Source organism: Pteropus medius, unplaced genomic scaffold (assembly GCF_902729225.1).
Source record: "Pteropus medius unplaced genomic scaffold, Ma_sr-lr_union100, whole genome shotgun sequence".
Taxonomy (NCBI): Eukaryota; Metazoa; Chordata; class Mammalia; order Chiroptera; family Pteropodidae; genus Pteropus; species Pteropus medius.
The window spans coordinates 2,268,706-2,292,850 of record NW_024340848.1 but is presented as its reverse complement, the minus strand read 5'-3'; the positions used below and the strand labels follow the sequence as shown (position 1 = coordinate 2,292,850).

Sequence of the window (24,145 nt, the reverse complement as noted above, 5' to 3'; positions counted from 1 at the left end):
AGAAAATCTTGAGTCAATCTGCAAGTAAATATAAACAAATACACTATTTTGTTGTTGAGGCAATCATAAAATTCATATGAAACTATGAAAGACCCAGAATAGCCAAAATGATTTTAGAAAAAGCAAATCTAGAAGAATTGCATTTCTTTATTCCAAAACATTAAAAAGCTACAATAATTAAAACAGCATGGTACTAGCATAAATATATGTGTGTGTGTGTGTGTGTGTGTGTGTATACATATACATATACATATACATACATACATACATATATATATTACATATATATATTAATACATACATATATATACATACATACATATATATTATATATATATATATTAATTATATATATATTAATTTATATATATATAAATTAAATAGAAGAAAGAGCCCAGAAAAAAACCCTTTGCATACTGGCAACTGATCTTTTATAAGAGTGCCAAGAATACACAATATGGAAAGAATCATGTCTTCAACAAAAGAGCTGGGAAAACTGGATATTCACACACAAAAATAATGAAATTGAACTCTACTTTACACCATACCAAAATTAACTCAAAATGAATTATAGACTTAAACATAAGATCTGAAATTGTAAAACTGCTAGAAGAAAACATGAGAAAAGCCTCTGGACATTGGTCTTGGCTAAATTTCTTGAATTTGACACCAAAAGCACAGGCGACAAAAGCAAATATAACAAACAGGATTACATAAAGCCTAAATGCTTCTGCATAATAATGGGAAAAATTAACAGAATCAAAAGACAACCTACAAAATGGGACAAAATATTTGTAAACCATATATCTGATGAGGGTTTAATATCAAAATATATATAAAAAACTCTTACAATATGATAGCAAAAAAAATTAAAATGGACAAAAGAACTTGAACAGTCATTTACTCCAAAGACAACATACAAAAACAACATGTATATAAAACAGTGCTAAACATTGTTAATAATCCAGGAAACGATAAATCAAAAGCACAATGAGATATGCCTCATACCTGATAGGATGTTATTATTTAAAAAAAAAAAAAAGATTAAGTGTCGGTGGGGTTGTAGAGAAATGGGAACCCTTGTACACCATTGGTAGGAATGTAAAATATTACAGCAGCTATGGAAAACAGTATTGAGATTTCTCAGAAAATTGAAAATTTAACTACTATATGATCCAGGCAATCTGGTCCTGGATATATATCCAAAAGGATTGAAATCAGGATCTGAATGAGATAGCTGCACTCCCATGTTCATTGAAGCACTAGTCACAATAGCCTACATATAGAAACAACCCCCATGCGTCATCCACTGACAGATGAAGAAAATGTGGGATATACATACAATGGAATCTTATTCAGATGAGCCTAGAGGACACTATACTAAATGAAATAAGCCAGACACAGAAGGACAAATACTGTATGATCCACCTATATTAGGTGTATAAAATAGTCAACTCATAGAAGCAGAGAATACAGTAATGCCAGGTGGTGAAAGGTAGAGGAATTGAGACCTCATTATTCTATAGGTATAAAGGTTCAGTTATGCTAGATGAATAAGGTTTAGAAAGCCATACAACACACTACCTATAGTTAACAATATGGGATCTTGCATTTCAAAATTTGTTAAGAGGGTAAATCTCGTATTAAGTGATAACACACACACAAAAACAAAAGGACACAAAGTGACTCTGGAAGGTGTTGAATATTTCTTTGTGTGGTGATGGTATTGCAAGTGTTAGTATATGTCCAAATTCATAAATTCATAAAAAGAGCTGCATTCATTTATTAAATGCATATCAATCATACCTCAAGAAAGCTATAAAAAAAAATTTGAAAGCATATTGTAATTGAATTCTGCTGGTTCAAATTCTATAACCAAAGTAACAAATATTTACATTTTAAACACAATGTATGAAGTATAGAGTATCCTTTATATACATGAAAAGGTGAATATATTAAATATGAAAGAAATTTAAAATAAAACATATGTAAACTATTTGATAATTCCTTACAAGTTTATTAACAATTAATCTGATCTTATAATTGTTACTATATCTATCACTATTTTAAATGTTAAATGTAGTAATTTTCTAGTCCATTTTATAGTGTAATAGAATATTACAATATTGTCACAAGACAGACATTTTTTAAATCTTGTTGTTGTTGCCTATTAGTAAAATTGGCCTAAAATCATTTTGAGTTCTTTAAATGGAAATGACTGGCAAAATTATAATGTTCCTGTATTAATGGAAAAAGAAAGAAAATCAATCTACTTTAGTGCTTAGCTTTTCTAACATTTAATAATGGTGCAAGTCAGGGTGTTATTTTTAATTGAGTAGAAACAGTGAAATTTTTCTATCATCTGTCAATGTAACTGAGGTGTTGAATTTTTGATATTTTATTACCTTACCCTGAAGGTATTTTGAAAACATGGGACAATTTTGTGGCAGATCTTGAAAGTTCAGAGTAATTCTCATCCTTTTCAGTCTCCAGTTGTTCTCAGGGCAATGATACAAGCAATTGTATTTTTTAAGGCATAGAAAATAATATGTAACTGTGTTGTTTTGTCTACATTTCCATACTTTTGTGTTAACATATAAAACTATTTCACTATTACATAAGTACGTTTTATTTTACTTTAATAATTAAATTGCTATTAATAAAGCCCCAGAAAATGTGATTTTTTTTTCTTTGTGGGTTAATACCATGGTTTTCATACACTTTAATTGGATTTTGAAGTCGATATTCTGTAATCTGGTAAATTACTAGATGCGAAAACATTTTTTTCATAAGGTTTATAGTTTATAAATATGTAATTATATATTTATTTTTATAGCTTATTTTATAAATCAGTTTTTCAATATATTTTCCCAATTTTATTATATAAATGTGATGAATGTAGTTTCATTATAGCCACTGCAAATATTATAAATGCAAAGAGTCTATGACATTTAGTTTTCTCATTTCATATTTTAGAGTAATAACATGACAATTTTAAACATTAGAATACATATAATCATCTATTATTGAAATTACCACATATCCTATTATAGATGTATCCATTCGAACACTATTTGCTATGATGGAAGCAATTTAGAGTAAACAGAGAGCCCTACCGACAGCATTATTGTAGCTGCATAATGTTTCTTAGCTATATCAATCACAATTTCTCCCTAATCTGTTTTTTTTTTCTCCCAAATTCTTTCATTTCTTAGAATTAATATGATGTAATGGAATGAAAATGTGAAGTATAAAAACCTTGATATTCATTCTTACTCCAAATGATTACATATAATAATGTGAGAGCAATAATATTTACTGAAAGTTTTCCCATTTTAAAAATTGGTATGAATCTTCACTATTCTCTGGAAGATCAAAAAAAACTATCAAAGGACACTTAATGATGGGACATCAGCAAGACAGTGAAATAGGTGACTCTAGCCTATGCCCCCTCCCAGAAAAACTGATATAAACAATCATCCACATGTGAAAATATCTTCAAAAGAGCTCGCTTTCAGGTGAGAGATTATATACCAAAGTAGAGCACAGAAACAAAAAACAAATTGAAAAAGGTAGAGAGAACAGTTTAACCCTGTTCAAGTCATCCCTCCCTTAAGCGCATGCAGCATAGGGCTGAGAGAGATTCCTTCCACCCCAAAGCCTTCCCATGAAGAAAAGAGAGTGAAGTGGGCATGTGACTTTGCTGTGAAAACCCAGTTTCCAGTCCCATCCCAGAGATTCCCAGTGTTAGGCCAGCCCTTGTAGACCCATGTGCCAGACCTGCTCCAATGCCAGGCTCAGCCCAGATCCAGTAAACCCTGGCTCCAAGTACACTCCTTCACACTCTGGCTCCAGCACTTCTCCTGTGGACCCCAGTTCCAGGCTAGTTCAGATGAATCCAGGTTCCAGGCCTGCCCTTGTGGAACAAATGAACAGGCCTGACCACCCATGGACCATGGCAGCAGGCCCGCTCACAGTCCTCACCTGCCAAACCTCACAGAAACTCTGGCCAGGCTGACTAGTGAAAAATTTTCCCTGCTGAAGCCAGTTTGTTAAGACCGAAGACTTCTTCAAAATCTCAGACACCACCAAAATGCAACAAGATCTCAAAAGATGGTAACAACATGATACCACAAAAAAAAAACAAAGTGCTAGTAATTGTCCTAAAGAATTATAGATCTATGAACTACCTGACAAAAAATTCAAATTATCCTAAGGAAGTAACTAACAGAAATGACCAAAAACAATAAATGAGTTCAACAAAAAGATAAAAACCGTAAAAAAAAAATTAAACGGAATTTCAGAGCTAACGCAACAACACCATGAACACACTCAAAATTAAAGAGAGAGCTTCAAAAATAAAGAATTAGTGAGCTTTAAGATAGATCATTTGAAATTACCCAATCAGAGAAACAAAAAAATAAAAGGATGAAAAGAAGTAAAGAAATTCTATGGAACTTATGATATCATAACGGGCAAATCAATATATATATTTTGAGTCGAGAAGGAGCAGAAAATCATAAATGGTCAGAAAATGAATTTAAAGGAATAATGACATAAATTCATGAATTTAAAGGAAATTGAATAAGATCCATGAAACCTAGAGAACTCCAAATAAATCAAATACAAAGGACTTTTCATTAAACCACTTTTTAATCAAACTATCAAAAATTAAGGACAAGAGAAATTTGAAAATAGCAAGAGAAAAGATACTCATCATATACAAAGGAACTTTCTTAAGACTATAAGCTTATTTCTCAGTAGAAACTTTGCATACCAGGAGAGAGTGAGATGATCTACTCAAAAGTACTGAATGAAAAAAACCTGCTAACCAAGAATACCATATACGTACAGCAAAGCTATCTTCCAGAAATTAAGGGGAGAGAGACTTTCACACATAATCAAAAGCTGAGGAGATTCATCATTACTTGTCTTAAAAGAAATTCTAAAGGGAGTTCTTCCAGGTAAAACACAAGTATGCTAATTAGGAACATGAACAAATATGAAAGTGTAAGATTCACTGGAAAAGGTATATGTATAGTCAAATCCAGAATACTCTAACATTATAATGGTGGTGTATAAACAATTTAACTCTATTATAGAAGTTAAAAGACAAAGGTATTAAAATTAACTATAGCTACGATAATTTGTTAATGGATACACAATACAAAAAGATATAACTTTTTGTGATATCAATAGCACAAAATGTGAAGGGGAACAATAAGTGTAGAGTTTTGGGATGTAATCAAAGTTAAGTTGTATCAGCTTAAAATAGAGCATTACAACTACAAGATGTTATATATAAACCACATGGCTGTCATAAAGTAAAAACTAATTGATATGCAAAATAAAAAAAATCAAAGGATACTGCTACAAAATAATCAACAAATCACAAAGGAAGACACAAAAGAGGAAGAAAGGAGGAAAAGAACTATGGAACAGTCAGAAAAAAATTAACAAAATTATTGAACTTTACATATCAATAATTATTTGAAATGAAAATAGATTAAATTCTCCAACCAAAACACGCTGAGACATGGATGCCCATGCTCACCATTTGTATCCAAGAAAGTACTGACAGTCTGAGCCAGTACAAGTAGGCAATAAAAAGAAACAAACTAGTCTCTGCAAATGACATATTACATATAGAAAACCCTAAAGACTCCACCAAAAAAAACTGTTAGTATTAATTTTAAAAATTAAATTAAGTTGCAGGATAAAAAAGTCAACATACAAAAATCAGGTGCTCTTAACTATTCATTACAATGAAGTACTACCTGAAAGAACTCTTAACCCCATTTACAACAGCATTAAAAAAAAATAAAATAGGAATGGATTTAAGCAAGGTGATAAACATCTATAACTGAAAATTACAGAATACTGATGAAAGAAGTTTAAGACAATATAGATGAAAAGAAATTCCATGTTCATTGATTAGAATAACAGTTCTAAAATGTCCATACTACGCAAAGCAATATATAGGAATAATACAGTCCCCTATCAAATTCCAGTGAAGAGGATGAGAGTAGGCCAATAATTACAATCTTTATAGGATGTTTGGATATCTTGAATGAATAATGCTTGGAGTGATTTAGGTCTCCACAGTATTGTTAAAATAAAAGGTAATAGCAGAAGATAGAGTACATGATATAAGAATCAAATAAGTTTTGGGACAAGGAGGGATGAATGATCTCAAAGCAGCAATGAGGTGCAAGTGTGATCTCATGCCCAGGATCAGTGGAATGAGAAGTTAGTTACTAATCACCATTCTTTTTCTGTTGTTCAACCTCTTATTTAACTTTGTGCCCTTTTATTCTATGTGAAGTTACATTTTAAAAGTAGAGGAAGAAAGACATTTATGGAGCAACAGAGAAATGAACTGAGAAATTTCATTCTTTATACACGTCTAATAATCTGTTGTAAATTGAGGCTAATATTTTTAACTCAAGTCAACACATTGTTATTCTCTACTCTAATTATTATTATTATATATAGTGGTGAGTACACAAGAATGAATAAAACACTGTCCCTGAAATTAAAAATATCACACTCTAGGGCAAGAAACAAATACATAACTCAGTGTTTGGCAGAGACAGTAGAAATGTAAGGTGAAATGCCAAACACAAAAAAGACCACACAAAGCTAGTGAAAACTGAACTCTGTAACAACGTGCGAGTGGAAATTTGTCTATGGATAGAGATATTAAAATAGACATCTTGAATGAATAAATTATTAAATAGAGCAAACTATGTATCCTGGAATAGATATGTTAAAGTATTTGGAATATTTGCTAATTATTTAATGGTCTGATATGGCTTCTGTGTTCATTTCTGAAGAGAAGTCCATGTAATAGAATACAGAACTCAGTATGAGATCGGATATGAGAAATACTTTTAAATTCTAAAGTAATTCTATGGTGAACTTTGATCTAAAAGTGTAAGGTAAGTCATAAAGAATGTCTTGTGTAATTAAACACATTTGTGAAACTCTGCACACTCTGTCCTTCTTGTGGGTTATTGATCTTTATAGAGATCTTTAATCTTTTGTCAACTTAGAATTTTCTAAAAATCTGTTCACCGAACATTCTAAAAAAGTGAACATTCGGTCTCACAAATGTGAAAATACATAAAACAGCTCAGAGAATTAAAGAATGAATTGCAGGAATCATGGTGTTTGTCACTAGATATGAGAATACAACTATGAATCAGTCTCTCTACATATCAATGAATGGCTTCATTCTGTCCTATACAGAATATATGGACAAATCTTTCCTTCCTGTTGGCTTCCAGTTCTCCCAATATAATTTTATCACTTTTTTTTCCCCCCCTAGCAGGTCAATTTTTCTATTTCCAAATCTAGAAATCACATAGAAAAATGTAAACAGATAATCTAGATTATGTGTCCACCAATGTCTGTCTGTTTATGGTGGAGGACTGAATTAGGCATATGAAAGATAAAAGAATGGAGTGGCTTTCTAACACAGATGATTTTCACCTCACAACTGACGTTCATTTAGTTCCTACTAATATACTTTGAAATTATACAGCTCCACCTCCAAATCTGTACATTCATTAAACACCTCTCAAAATTTAATAGACAATGTTTTAAATAACATTTATATATTTCTTCAGTTTATATAATTTAGTTATGGTTAATATGGACCATTTAAAAATATAAAAATTGCATCTATGAAAGTTAATTATATATGACAAGTAGGAATATTTGAGTACTTTGTATTTCTTTCTTTTTTTCTTTCATTTATGGCAATTTTATCAACTATGTATGGACATGCTTAGTTAGTTGCCCTTAAGTTGACTGTTACCTAAGAGTTTTAAAAGAATATGTTACTCTGTTAAGTGTGAATTACCCTATGAACTCTGACCACATTTCCATAAAAGAACGAACTGTTTCATTTTCAATGAACATGTCTGCACTGGGAAAGTGAGGAGAGCTCTGTGTGTCTCTCTTCTCATGGAGTTTCCATGTTAGTGCAGGAGGTGGGGATGTAAACTATAAGTTTAATAAATATACCAAATGGTGACTGATAGAAAGAAAAACTATTAAGGAAAAAGGAGAATTCTTGTGAAATAAGTCAGACAGAAAAAGTAGAGAGCCATATGATTTCACTCATATGTGGGATATAAAACTGAAAACAACAAATGAACAAGACAAACAACAAAAACTCATAGACACAGACAACGGCTTAGTGGTTATCAGAGAGAAAGAGGGCAGGAGGGAGGTAGATAAGCATAAAGAGGGTCAAATATACAAATATATGGTGATGGAAGATTTGACTTTGGGTAGTGAACACACAATGTAATAAATAGATGATATAATACTAAACAGTACACTTGAAACCTATATAATTTTATTAACCAATGTTGCCCCAACAAATTGAATAAAAACAATGAAAGAAAAGGACAATTTTTGATTGTGTAGTTAAAAAAAAGTCATCTGATAGGTCATTTTTTTTAAAACCTGGATGAACTGAGGTAGTAAGCTATGAAAACGAATGAGCAGATCTTATGTTCAAAGTTGCTGAGGTAGAAACATGCTAAATGTGCTTCAGAAATACTAAGAGAATGCATTTAATTTAAAGGTTACAAGTGACAATGATAATAAGCATACTGGGTGTTTTGTCTTTGCTACATTTCTAAAATTCTAGCCCTTATTAACTTATTTATGATAATTAATCATCATAATGATCCTATAAAACATATTACAATCTCCATCATATAGACAAAACTGAGAAACACAAAAGTTAAATGACTTCCCTAAGGTTTCCAGCTGATATGTAGAGATCTGGATTTCAAACCTAAAGCAGTATGATGCCATGTTCTCACTTACAAATTTCTACTGGATTTTAGATAAATAATAGTTACCTAGCTAGACAGAAATTCCCCATTCTACTCTCATGTCCAGTTTAAGCATCTATAGATTATGATATAAAATCTTCCTAAAGATTTTATATGTATGATGTATCAGTTAAAATATACAATTTCCACATCAAGATCCCTCTTTAACTTAGAAGTCCATATAAGTGATAGCTCCTATATAATTTTATATATAATTTTCTTTCAATTTACTGATAAAACTTTTTCTTTCTCAAATATGAATAACTTGTTAGGAAATTTAAATTTTGTGATAGTTACTACACTATTGTAATTTGGACACTTGGTCAAATATCAAATTAAATTTTATCCCAATCACTTGGTCAAATATCAAATTAAATTTTATCCCAATCACTATTTTATGAACGTATAAAATTATAAAAAAGGATTCAAAATTTATATAAATTCCTGATCCTTTTTTCTCTGTGATGCCTTGGTTATGAAATCCAACACACTGATTGGTTTCTGTGAAAAATAATTCATTCACACTCAAGCAATGAGGTAAATAACTTTACAAAAGTTTTGATGATTCTTCTAGTTCCTCAGTCCAGACTATTTTCATTTTCTTTTTCCTTTGTATCACAAACGTAAAATACTTCCCCTGTTTTGTGCAGAACAGAGTACTTTCAACAACTGGGCATGAATTAATAACTCAAAAAGGAATTAGAGTTTACTCCTAATAACTCAATAACTCAAAAAGGAATTTGAGTTTAGTCCCTCCCCACGCGAGTGTGCACAAGCACACGTGCACATACACACACACAATTTCAAAACAGCAAAAATAATAAAGCCATCTTCTGAAGATGGAAAATAAAAGTATCTCCATTTCATAACAATGGTGTTACAAAAGCTGTATCAAAACTGCCTTATTTTACTTATACCCAGGAGATATCAAATATCTCCAGAAACATTTTTAAAGCAGCAGTGTTCCTGTCCTATGTGATGTTAACTTAGCAAGTACACTTTTAATTTATAATGATGATAGGGATGCTCTGACTATTCTCTTACGATAGCTGGAAAACTCATTTAGACAGATGATAGTCAGTTTGGGGCTGCTTTTCTAGATTTATCTGATGATCTCGAGTGTGTTTTAGACAAAATAAAAAAGAGGTGGAGCTGACTTTGCATTGAGTATGAATTGGTTTTAGCATAGTCAAGACTAAACTGTCAAGACTAAACTGAACCCCATTAGATTATATTAGATGAATAGAGCAGGATATATAAGGTGATGAGAAATATCAGAAATATCAATTTGTGGGTAGGTAGCATGACTGTGTGTATTAGGGATGAGGGAGGTGTGAAATACGATATTGATGATCATTTCTGGGATTTGCCTGTCACTCTTTTAACTAAAGTAGAAATTGACTTCAGTTATTGATGGTAGCTGTACTGAGAGGCAAAATATGAAAACTTTCCTGAGCTATGAGTCACAAATTTGGGGCTCTACTTAAATTCTATAACAAAATGACTATCATTTGAGAGCCAGTAGCCTTTCTAATTTTTATTTTCCTTTATAACTAAGATAATGAACCCTACCCAAATGTGGCATATTTTAGAAAATAATATTTAAAATGTGTAAAAGTACTGTAAAATAATTGCATACTAAACAATATGTTTGTCTTGTTTTTATATTGTGTGTACCTAATGTTTTGTTATTCCATTAACTTATTTTCTGTGAAACAGCACATATTGATCTGCATTTAATCAAGCTTAGATAACTGTTTCATAAACTTTAGTTTAAGACTTGTTTCATCTGGAAAATATTTCCACTTTGGCAGAAACAAATCTTCATGTAGATTCAGGAGACATCAACTATAATGTCACATAGAGGGTTGAAAATGATAGGGCATGGCTGTCACTGGAAGTGGTTCCAAAAGAGTGAAGTTACGTAGGGCAGACATTCAATCAGGCAGCTGTCTCAGATCAGCTAGGAAATGGTCTTGACAGACAAAATCTGTAAAACAGCTGCCAGATGTTTGACACCTAAATATTAAAGTGGGTCACCAAGGACTTTCTTGATTCACAGGGATTCCATAGAGGATAATATCACAGACTTTCAGGACTGGAATCACAGAAGCTGAAAGTTCAAGTTACTGGAGAACTGACAGTGATTAGTTTAACTCAATATATCATATTTTTTCATAATATACCTGTCTGATGGTTCAGTGCTGACAAAACAGATTCTGTGAATCCCAGTATTTTTCAAGCATCTTACTATTTTTGGGAGAGTTTTAGATAATATCTATGATATTTTGAGACATTTCTAAGTTATTCTGGTAGAGTAAATGTACAGCAAATATTTTTCTCCCACAACGACCAATGAAACAGATAAAGAAAACCAGCAAAAAATAAAAAATACACCAATTTAAAAAATGGAAGGAAGCATAACTTAAATTAATTTGTAACTTGATGAGCAAAAGAAAAAAAAAACAAAAACAAAAACAAAACACTATTACCATGAAGAGAGCCAAGAGGCAGTGACACAAAGGCTCAGAATATGCCCTGAATATGTCTTGAATACTATGACATTATAAAGACATCAGTTTTTTCCTAAATCAATTTATAAAGTTAATTCATTCACAATAAAACATACTTATGGTGTTATTTTTTTAGACAAGTTGATATTAAAGTTTATACAGAGAAAGAAACATACAGAAACAGCAACTAAAACGAAGGAGGAAAATAAAAACACGATGAGGGGTGCAAGCCCCCATAGGAAAGCAGAAATATAGCCAAGTGCATATGGGAATTTACTATATGATAAAAGTGGCATCACAAATCACTAGGGCAAATACAATCTTTGAAATAAGCAGTACTTGGGTAACTGGGAAGCTATGTCGAAAGAGATAAAATTTAGAGCCATGTTCTTACTGACATGAAATGAACTACGAATAATGAGATTCAAATGTAAAGAAATAAAACCATGCAAAAAAAAATTTAAGTTTAGTGTAAGCAGAGAATGGCTATTCTGATTTAAATTGCAAGGCTAACCAAAAAAATATTCATAAATTTGACTACATATTTTTTCCCAAAAACACCATAACAAAGTCAAGACATAACAGATAACGTAGGAGATAAATCCAGCCTTGGTCACCATAAGGGAAGCCTCCACTGTACCTTAAGGTATAGATGCTACCTGCTGTAGATGCAAGATGAAATACAAAAGGTCTATTTAATTCAAAATTCCAATAAACGATATATATATTTATTTTAAGATATGTGTGATGACTTTTTCTGGACCAGTGAGCTTGACCTGATAAGTACTGTACAGTGTGATATGGATAATGTCCCTGGTGGCAACCCCGATCTTCCTGAAATTCAGCTGGCCAATTTTAAGGCATTATCCACATGATAACTCAGGAGACAGACTGTAAAATTAAGCCCTATTTTTGTCCTCCATAATAACCAATTAATTAATGGAGTCTGTAATGAACTATGTCCTTACTGTTTCACTTTCCCACTCTCCAATGTGCTGCCCATGACCACCTCCGAAAAGAACTGCTTATACCCCAGCCCTCTTTAGATGGAAAACACAACTAAGATACATTCCATCATTAATTTGCATTTGCTCAATATTTTCAAAAGTTGAAATACTGTATTTTCCTGCATATTATAAGTATTTAAATTTTAGAATAAAACAATTACATCATTCTTACAAATATACCTAATTGAATCTAAACACAATATTGATTTTATGGTGGTAGCAGCGGCCATGAGAGCTGTGGTCCACCCCAGCCCTACCTAGAGGCTACAAGAGCCAGGCCCACCATTCCGTACCTGCTGCCATAGCCACGCAGAGCTTCCAGGACTACATTAAGAAGCACTATCTGAGCACCGTGGTGCCAGTGGAGCTACAGAAGCTGGCCAGGGCGCCTAGTGGGTGGTGTGTGGCAGCAGCCCCCACACACGCTGCCATGCCTGCTGATGGATGCCGACAACTGCCTGCACAGCCTCAATACCGGTTTCTGCACCCACTGGGTGAGCAGCAGCCTGGGGAACCACATGCTAGCTACCTGGCAGTGCTGGCCAAGGTCTGCTTCAGTGGCAACATCCAGCTCTTTGTCTTCAATAGCGTGCTCAAGATGGCACGGCTGCAGGAGTGGGTCAAGTGGTAGAGCAATGGGCAACCAAGCATAGGATGGCACAGCAGATGTTAAGGCACAACTAGAACAAAGGTGTCCTGCTGCCCAAGGTCTGGTTCCTGCTGTGCTTCTGGAGGGCATTGTATCTTCCTGGTGCTCATCAGCTTACACGTCAAGGTCACACAGAGAGTAGAGGACCATCATCAAGAAATAATTGGTTTCTGCAGAGTAAACAGCTTCCATAGCTTGGCTGCATAGGACTCTGATTACACACTGTGCAACATTCCCTATATATAGGTGCGCATGCCCTAAAACTGAGTGGGAATAGGCAAAGTTTCACCACAAGGCAATACCTGAGGCACGAGGTGGCCACGCAGCTGCACCTGAACCCAAACCACTTCCCCACCTTTGCCACTTGGTTAGAAAACTACATTCTTCCTAATGAAGACCTGGCTTCCCTTCATTGGAGCTTACTTGCTCCAGAACATCCACTAGCCTCACTTAAGGTCCAGGCCCACCAGATATTCTTGCCTCCATGTGACATGGTGATCAAGGCTGTGGCTGACTATATCTGCATCATCCTGGACACCTCAGACTTGGATGCTATAGCTAAAGAGGTCTTCCAGCATTCTCATGTCTAGAAAGGACGGCAGTTATTTAAGAGAGCAACTGGATACTATTCAGCAACTAGTAAGCCTGTGGCATTTCACCCGTATTACTCAGCCAGACCAAATCCATCTGGAATGCCTAAGGCAGTGCCACCACATGTTTCCAGTCTCCTCCCCATGCTCAATATCCAACAGACCTCTCCACAAGCCAAGCCCACAGCTTTGCAGAGTCCCCACCCATACAGCCTCGCAGAGCAGGCCCTCACTTTGGAAACAAGGAGGAAAAATCTGACTGAGGGACAACTATAGCAACATTCCTCATGAAGGAAAATATACCCCACTGTATGAGTGGTCCTCCCAGATCGACTCAGCATTGAGTGGCAGCCCCAAATCCTGTAGACTCAGCTACTTTCCTGGTTCTTCTACATCATCGTCTTCAGACAATAATGAAGGCAATGGAGGAGCTGAGAGCTATATCAGTAGGGACAAAATTGCCTGGGAAAAAACTGGAAGCCACTTGCAGTCTCAAGCATGGGGAGACCCAGGAGAACAAAGGTAAGTTCAAACACTACCTGTTCAGTCAGCCAGCTTGTTGCAGGGAAGGGGAGCCAGATTGGCACTGTCCATCCAACTCCATGCTTCCTGTCCATGCACACCAGAAACCACATGAATATCACCACCCCTGTGAAGCCAGAAGTGCCAAGAATGGCCAACTACCGGCACAAGTAGCTGATATACCCATATACCTTCGACATCCTGACCAAGGTTGAAATCAAAATTGCTGATTTTGAAGATGAAGCCAGCAGAGATCTGCCTCCCACTGCCCTGCTCCCTGCTCCATAGGCCAGTCTGTCAGTATGTTTAATGAAGTCCTGTTTAGCTTGGCAGAAAACAGAAAGAGAATAGATCTGTTTGTAGAAGAGACTTCTACCAGAACTTTCACCAGAGATCACTAAGGAGCGGGCAGCTTACAAAGAAAAATCTCTGCAAACCCCAGAACTGACAGACACTCTTGCTTTCAGGAAGTGGACCTGGCCCAACCTGAAAAGGCTGTGAGTAAGGGAGGCAATGGAGGACAAGAACTGCAGGATGAGAGCTTTCCTGGGCTGCATGAGGTCAGACACCCCAGCCATGCTCAATCTGGCCAGGATGCCCACTCATCTCACAGTGTTGTGCTGTGTCCCACGGTATATGGTGCAGAGGCACAGAGAATGGATACTGCATTATCAGGAGCTGGATGCCTTCCTGGCTCAGGCAATGTCCTCCAAATTCTACGAACCTGATCAGCTGCAGGAGCTCAAGATTGAGAACCTCGACCCTGGAGACATTCAGCTGTCAGCTCTTAACGAGTGGCATGGACATGGCTCTGTTTGCAAACAAGCATGTGGCCAGCCCATGCCCTGGGAACACTGCTGTCCTTGGATGTATTCTTATGGGAAGCTCTTCCAGTTCAAACTCCTGAAAGAAATCCAGGAAAAGACCCCACTAATGGACCTCTGTGAAAGTCAGGCTGAGCAAAATGCCAAGGTAGAAAAGACATGGCAGAGTAAAAAGACATGGCAGACATGGCAGTGCCCTTGGCACTGCCTTAATACCCCACTTCTGTGTACCCTGGGAACTTCGGGCCTGTCCTTTACCTGCCTCCCAAGGACAGGGGCAACGCTTTGCAAGGGTCTGTGGAGGCTCCTATGAGGAAATTGTAGCAAAGGTGCTTGCTGTGCCTTCTGCATAATGAAGGCAGCAGGATTAGCAAGTCACAGGGTGGAATACAACCTACACCTTCTTAGAGAAGGAAGCTAGAAATAGCTGGCACTGTGGTTGGCCACTGGGCTGAGAATAGATGGGTCGTGGCCCTTTTCCCTACAGGTTGTTTCTGTTGAAGGACCAGCAAGAGGGCATCAGAGAGGACTTTTCACCTCAGTGATAGAACATCTGGCAGAGGGAGAAGGTATTATGGCAGAGGTTATAAAAACCAGGGTGTGATTCAGCAGAAGTAACCAAAGAACTGAAGTCAAAATCCGGGAAATCCAAGTCCTCTGCCGTGTCTTCGGACAGGTCCTGGCTGAAAACAGTGGTAACTGAGAAGCCGGCTTCTCAGATGAACAGGAGTGTGGGTGACGCCAGGGCTCCCAGCCACTCAGAAAGTGCCTTGAACAGCAACTCTAAGACAGGGAATACAAATCCTCACTTAAATGCACTGAGCACAGAAAGTGCTTGCTGTGGAGCTGATGCTCTGGATGTGGCTGTCTTAAAGCAAGAATAAACTTAGTTTTTTTTTTTTTTTAATAGAAGGTGAAGGATACTGGAAGGATAAGGATTGAAGAATGTATGAGAGCAAGCCTATAGTTATATACATTTTCCCTTTCCGTAAGAGAAAAATAAGAACTTAGGAAATTCAAATCCCTTTTTGATATCAGATATGTAAAAAACACATTTTTAGTTTTAACCAGCTGTAGTCAAAATGCTACAATAAAACAAAAAGAAAATGAAGAGCATTTGACTCCCATACTTAAAATGAAGTACAAAGTTTAAACTGGTTGTGACAAAAGCCTATAGTTGTGTTTCTTCAACTATAAAGAAAATAAATTTTGGCAGTGTTTATAAATATATAGCTTAGGAAGGGGTTCCTAACCCTCAGGCTGTGGACTGGTACCCATCCGTAGCCTGTTAGGAACTGGGCCGCACAGCAGGAGGTGGGCAGCTGGCAAGCTAGCGAAGCATCATCTGTATTTGCAGCCACTCCCCAGCACTGGCATCACCCCCTCAGCTCCACCTCAGATCACGGGGCATAAGATTCTCATAGGAGCACCAGTCCCGGGTGCCAAAAAGGTTGGGAATCTCTGACATCACTTTGAGCATTTGGCACCATATGCATGCCCTTATCTTTGATTTTGCATTACTGTTCACGAGAAAGTTTTAAGGCTTTGATTTTATGATTATGAAAAAAATAAGGCACAACTAAGTTTTCTTTCTTAAATCTCATCACTGATGATGTGGTGCCTTTGTGTTAAAAAAATTACAACTACTAAAAAATTATAGAATAATATTGCTGTTCTAATTTTAAATATATAGTACATCATATACTTTACAAGTAAGTTAAATGGAGATAAAGTTGAAATCACAGAAAATGCAAATGATCTTTCAAATCAACACAATGTATTCTGAAATGTTTTGTGAGTAAACACCATGCATCTGTGATCAATGAACTGCTGGTTTTGAATCAGATGCAGACCATTAGTGCTAGTACTTGAGCTAAACTTCTGCATGGTTCATCATTTTTAAAGTGTGTAGTTAATATTGTGCATGTTATTGTCCTTTCTTCTATTCTTACCAGTATGTGTCCATTTGCAAAACAAAAATGCCAATAATAATAACAGTCCTATAAAAGATGTTAACTGTTTAGTCACTGACTGATCTTGCTGTAACCTTAAAATTCTGTGATTATCGACCTCTGTTGCATTTATTTTAAATCCCCCAAACGATGTTTCAAATATCAACATTACCCTAAGTTATTCACTGCTGTAAGCATTATTGTTCTTTGTTGCTATTTTATGCCTTTATTTTAGCAAAATATAAAATTTTGTGAAAAAAATCCCTTTGATCTTTAAAAAAAAAAACAAAACACACACATACAAAATAACCCTTCTGTAGCAGGAAACAAATTACTTGTTCTCGAGAACTTTTCCATCAAGAATTTAGTAGAAGCAGGTATACTTATATTATTCAGTTGTTTCTGATGATGTTTTCAAATAATGTACTTTGAAATCAGAATAATCTCTTGTTCATTTTCATATAATTTTCCTGATGCTTTTCATCACACATTAGTGATAAGAAATGAGATGTAACTCCCCAATGCCTGCCCACAACACCCAAGCAAGAACTTACTGTATGTTGAAGGAAGTTTTGCCTTAATTCACAAATTGTGCAAAAATGAACTGCTGTTGGGTGTGACTGATTACACATGGGTTGTGGTGTGGTATATTGAAGGCTAATGAATGCAATTTACAATGCTTAATAAAAGTCTTTATTCTTTTAGTATAATAGTGATTTATCTTAAATGTAAAGCATTATAAAAATTAATATTCTTCTCAAGATTTACAGTTTTTTAAGTTTTACCACATAGATTCATATAATCATCATTAAAATAGAGATGTAAATCATCCCTCCCTCAAAACAAACCATTCTCTCAAGCTTGACTTCTAGTCCAAATTTCATTTTACTCCAATCCCTGGAATCGAATTTGTTTTTTATCCCTCTACATGTGCCTTATCAAGAATGCCACATGAATAATACAAAATACAATATTTTGAGACTTTTATTTTACATATTATAATTCTATTTAGATTCATATATTTATATTTCAATCATGTGTAGCAATAGTATTTTACTGAATGGATATATCATAATTTATGTTAATCAGTTGAATATTAAATTGTTACTTAATTTGCACAATTATGGAAAAAACCTGCTATATAACCATTAATGTTTAGTTTCCTATGTGAAAATAAGCTTTTATTACCTTGGAGAAAATGTCTACAAGTAGAATTGCTGGATCATATAAAAAAGATATTTAAGAAACTTCCAAAAATTTTCAAGAGTGACTGAATAATTTTGTATTATAACCAGTAATGTATGAAAGTTTCAATTATTTTAGCTATTTTAACAGATATATATTAGTATATTCCTGTGGTTTTAATTTACATTTTCCTAATGGATAATTATGTGCTTAATTGCTGTCTATATATCTTCTCTGGTGAAAGATCTGTTCTAATATTTTGCCTAAATTTTTTTTGTATTTTATTTTTGTTTTTATGTCTAAATTATAAGTATTTTGTTGGATATGTGATTTGTAAATACATTATCCCAGTCTTTAGCTTTTGTCTTCATTCTATTAATAGTTCTCTGGGGTAAAAGTTTTAATTTTCATGAAGTCCAATTTATCAATATTTTATGAATCACACTTTCGATTTCATACCAAAGAACCTATTTCCTAATCCAAGGCCATAAAGATTATGTCCTGTGTTTTCCTCCAAAAATATTAGTTCTATATTTTACATTTAAATACATTTGAATGAATTTTTGATAAGTGAAACACAGATAAAAGTTCATTTTCGGATGCCCAATTGATACATAATTTGTTGAAAAGACTGTTTTCTCTATTTAAATGCCTTTGCTTTTTTTTTAGGAAATCAGTTAACAGTTTTTGAGTGGTTCTATTTATGAACTCTCCATTGAGTAACATTGATCTGTGTGGATATTATTTCGTTGATTTTCTTGATTAATGTAACTTTATGGAGAGTCTTAAAAGCGGGTCGCTTGAGTCTTCTCACTTTATTCACAGTTTTTAGTATTATTTTACACATTCTGATTCTCTTAACTTTCCATAAAAATTTAGTCAGACTGTCTTTATCTACAAATTTCCCTATGAGATATTGATTGAAATTTCATTGAATCTACAAATTAATATGGGGAACAAACATAAACTAAACAAGTATTCAAATTCATAAAGCACAATATACTCCATTTACTGAGGTCTTTTTATTCTTTTCATCATTATTTTGTATAATTTAGCACACATATCCTGCATATTTTAGTCATATTTACCACAAAGTATTTACTTTTGGGGTGAAAGGCTATAAATGACACTGGTATATTTGCAGGTGTTCTTCATTTGAGTTTTATTTGTTAGCATATAGAGATGCAGTTGATTTTTGATAAAATGACTGTCCTGTGACTATCCAAATTCATGTATTTCTTCTAGGAGATTCTGCGCAGATATTTTGGAGTTTTTAATTAGATATTTATGTAATTTCTTTATAAGAACAGTTTTATTTCTTCCTTTCCAAATTTTACACCAGTGTTTTCTCTTTCTTTATTGCTTTATTGCTCTTACTATGACTTTCATGACAACGAAGAATATGAGTGGTGAGAGTACTCTTGCACATTCCTAATTTTTAGGGAGGAAACATCAAGTTTTCATCACTAAATATGTTAGTTGCATGATCTTTTTAGATGATCTCATTAGTTAAAGAAGTTCACTTCTATCAAAGGTGACTAGCTTTTTAATCATGAATGAGTTTTCATTTTTTTCCAAATTCTTTTTCTATATCAACTGATATGCTTTTTCACTTTTATTAATATGGTATGACAAATTGACTTTGAAATTAATCAAAACACCTATACTGTAGTTTTAGCCTCAAAGTAATGCTGTTTCATAAAAATAAATTGGGAAGAATCTTCTATTTCCTGGAAGAGATTTTTTGTTTTAATAATTGATTTATAATTTTTTATAATTTTTTATAATTTTTAAACTAGTTAATAGATTTGCCAGGGAAGCCACCTAGAACTGCAATTTTTTTTTTTTTTATGAAAGTCTTAATGTGCCCATTCGATCTATTTTAATTATTATAGGGCTATTCAAGTTATATTTTTTCCTTGAGTGAGTCTGCTGTTTTATATAGAAGAGGAAGACCAGACTTACAAACTTAGATGCTTACCTAAAAACTGCTATTAAATTACTCTTCTCTCCTGAGAAAATGAAACCTTATTTCTTAAACATAATCAAATTCTTTGGTATGTAAAAGGTAGTTCTAGGTTTTATCCTCCTCTGAAATGTAAACATATAGATCTAGAAATCTCTATTCAATAACCTTTTAACTTTCAATAATTTTCTTTTAACCCGCATTCGTTTTCTTTTGATCAGAAGCCTTAACCATGCAGAAAATGTTTTCTCTATTTCCAGTTTTCAAACACACAATCTTCAAAATTTTTTTCCTGCATATTTATTCTCTGCTTCGAGAACTCCAATAACGAGAATGTTAGGTCATTTAATATTGTGCTGCAGAACCCTCAATCGGTTCATTCTTTTTCCATATATTTGTGCCTCTATTGTTCAAATTAGGTAATTTGTATTGTTCCATTCTCAAATTCACTAATCTCCCTAGTAATCTCCACTCTATTATTAAGTCCATCAACTGAAATTTTTATTTTAGTAGTTGTATTTTTCAGTTCTAAAATTTTCATTCGGTACTATATCAATGTTCTATTTTACACTTGAGATTTTCTATCTCTGCATTATTCTAGGAGTGTTTTGCTTTACCTCTTTTACATGTCTATGATACAGCTTTTAGATTCTTTGATAATTCCAACATCTTGTTCATCTTTAGCATCTGTTGATTATGCTTCCCTAGAGAATTTTTCAAGTTTTCTTGTTTCTGTCTGCTTAGTAATGTTGGATTGTGTATTGGGCATTTCGAATGTAATCAGAATATGGATCTTGTTAAAATCTTGAGAATAGTATGCTTTTGGTTTTCGTTTATTTTCTTGTTTTAGCAAAAATCAATCCCTTAGGTTTTATTCCACAAGTTCCAACCCACCTCCTGTGCACTCTCGTTCTAATGTCAGTTCAATTTAATGACCTTTCAGTATTACTTAGATCTATCCTGCATGTGCTTCATCCAGGAGACAAACAGACCTTAGCCAGACTAATTGTGAGTTCATATCCTCAAGTAGTTTGGTATGCTAATTAAAATCAGGTCCTAAAATGTGCAAATCAGGGGTGAGCCCAAGCACTCACAGAGAATTTTATCCACCCCATTCTCACAATCTCTTCTTTCTATTCTCTGCTCACGGCTTTCCTATTGTCAATGGCAACCCTTTCTGGTCCCCTTGCTAGATAGCTAGAACTTAATATCCCTCTGTTGCACATTCTCCATGACTATTTTTGTCTTTAGGGCTAAATGGCAAGAGGATAAAGAAAAAATATAATGGGAATTTTCTTCACCCTCTTTGGAGTTCAGTTCCTTTGGTAAAAAAGAAAGATTCCCTTTAGAGGTAGGAAAAGTCACCATTTCACTCTTTTTGCCACTGGATGTCAAAGTCAGAAATGCAGCTTGAAGGCATAGAAATTTGAAAAGAAAACCTAAAGATTCTGCCCACTTTCTATGTGCCATAGTTGCCCTATTTCACACTCCTTGAACCAGAAAAAGAAAAAAAAAAAGGTATTTCTTTTGAAGATTTTTCTATCTCTGCTCAGTGTGAAGCTTAAGGATTTGTATTGACATAATGTCTAGGCCAGAAGGGAGAGGAAAAAAATCCATGAAATTCACCATGGTTCATTCATTGTTTGAATTTCAGTTTTCTTCCCTAATCTGCCTACTACTTTTTAGTTCTCATAGTTTCTAAAGAGTTGCTCCATGCATTCCTTCAGAATTTTTAGTTGCATTCAGTGGGACAGCAGAATGAAGTGTGGTTATCTCATTATAATCAGAACCTGGAATATGCTTTATTTTCAACCTCAGAAAATTAATACTGCTTGCAATATATAAAAATATTTTATTCATTTCATCATGTGTATTTAACACTCAATTATTACTCATTATAAGATTTTAAAAAATAATAGATATAATCAAATTCGAACCCTCTTGGCTTTTTACCTTTGTGATATTCATTAAAAATATTTGGAGTTCAAGAAAATGGCAGAGACATGTTTTATATTTCCAAATTTCCTCTCCCTAAAACATCAGAGCAACTATGTTAAAAAACAGAAATCTGAAAGATAACTTCTATAGCAAAAATAGATGAAATTGTAATCTAACGACCCTCATAATTGAAGCAGATTTGGCAAAAAAAAAAAAAAAATGAATGTCAAAAGACCCATATAATGTCACCAATATATAGGAGGAAGATACAGAAATACAAAAAGACTTCTGGTGTTCCTATGAGGTACAAAACAAACAACCAAAAATTATCAGTACCTTAATCTGACAATGTTAGCCAAATCTGGAATTCTTTAGCCTTCAGTTTATGAAGTAAGCAAATTAATAATTACCTGGAAGCAAAAGTTTCATCATGCAAAAAAAGTGATAGAAATAATAAGTTAAGAAGTTAACTTTCTTCAGTGCTAAAATTAGAAACGCAAAGACTGTGTTTTCTAGTTCTAACATTTACAATTTGAAATAATGACAAACCCAGTAGAAACAAGAACTGATAGTATACAGATTTGAGTCACTAGTTGCCATTTTCTCCTTAATGCAACCAAAACAACTTGCTGATATGTTGGATTTGTCTTTTGGGGCCGCACATGTACAAGAGGAACCTAGAAGACATTCTAACATTAGGGAAAAAAATCTCTTCACTACTTGTGTTTTCTCAAGAGTACTTAAGGAACAACTCGATTCCTAAAAATCAATGGCAGGACAATTTAAGCATTAGAAGTAACAGCCACAAAAGTTTGAAACACATAAAGTATGTTAAAATCAATGAGTCCAATAATAATATTAAGAAATAAAAATACATTGACCAACTTGGGGGATCTAGAATATCAACTCATTCTGAAATTAACCATTATAAGAAAAAATTAAGTATTTGACTTGCCTTTCTTTCACAAGGTAATCAAATTACACATGATGAGGGAAAGTCTCCTTTTATACAAGAACACTAACTATTAAATAAAGCATCAATAACAATTAGAATATCACCAATTTTACACTGCTAATAAATTAATTGATCTTGCAATGAAAATTGAAGATTACCAAAATCAAGAAAATGAAGACAAAGGATGTCAAGTTCTTCGTAATGAGAGTATACAATTCTACTTGTGATGTATTCTTGCAAAAATATTTAAAGCAGATTCAGCATTTTAACAGAGGTGCAATCAGTAAACTTCAGAATATAATAAACTCTACATGAAAAAAGACTCAGTTTCTTCAACAAATAAATTGCAAGGACAATGAAGAAAGATAAATGTTAAATCATCAGATTAAAAAAAGAACTTATACATATCAATAGATTACATTAATTTTATTTTGGATTATAATTTAGCCTATTAGAATACATTATGAAACCTGAATAAATAAGTCATGGTATTTAAGATCAGCTTCAAAGTAATCAGGTATGGCTGGGATAGAGGATAAGGCAAGGATATCAGTGAAATAAAACTGAACAAGAATTAAAGATTGTTGAAATTGGTGACGGATATATGGGCATTGATAAAACTATAACTCTATCTTTATAACTGTTTGTACATTTCCATTAACAGTTTTCTAAATATTGAAATTCATAATGTGAGGTTATATCCTAGTATAATTGATTAGAATTGATTAGGAATAAGTCCAAATGCTAATGTGGACTCGGACATGTCTAAGACTGAAAATTTATTCTTTACAAGATTTTATTTAATATAATATTAACTTTTGTCATTCATTCTTATATACTACAAAGAACTTTAATATTTTTGATTCTCACTCAATTTTAGGTATAAGGACCTTTGGACAGTGATCCAGAATTTTCTTGAAAATAAAGGAATTATGATTATATATTAGTATGCGAAAGACTCATAGGAAATATGAAAAAACTAACTTCTGTGCATTTAATGGGATGACTTACATTTATTACATGTGAACTCAAACTTTTTTTCCTTTAAATATAGCGTTACTTTATAATAGCATTTTAAGTTCATAGTTCCATTAGAAACATTTGATTCAAAATCTGTGCTCTTAATCATTCAGTTATGAGTAAGTGTAATTAAAATTGAGTAAGAATAAACATGCCTATTTCTTAAAAG

The 24,145-nt window shown here is 33.7% G+C and overlaps 1 pseudogene; it reads left to right on the top strand.

Annotated features, from left to right (window-relative positions):
- The first annotated feature begins 3,769 nt into the window (after positions 1–3,769).
- Positions 3,770–15,844, top strand: LOC120582596 (constitutive coactivator of PPAR-gamma-like protein 1; annotated as a pseudogene).
- The last annotated feature ends 8,301 nt before the right edge of the window (positions 15,845–24,145 follow it).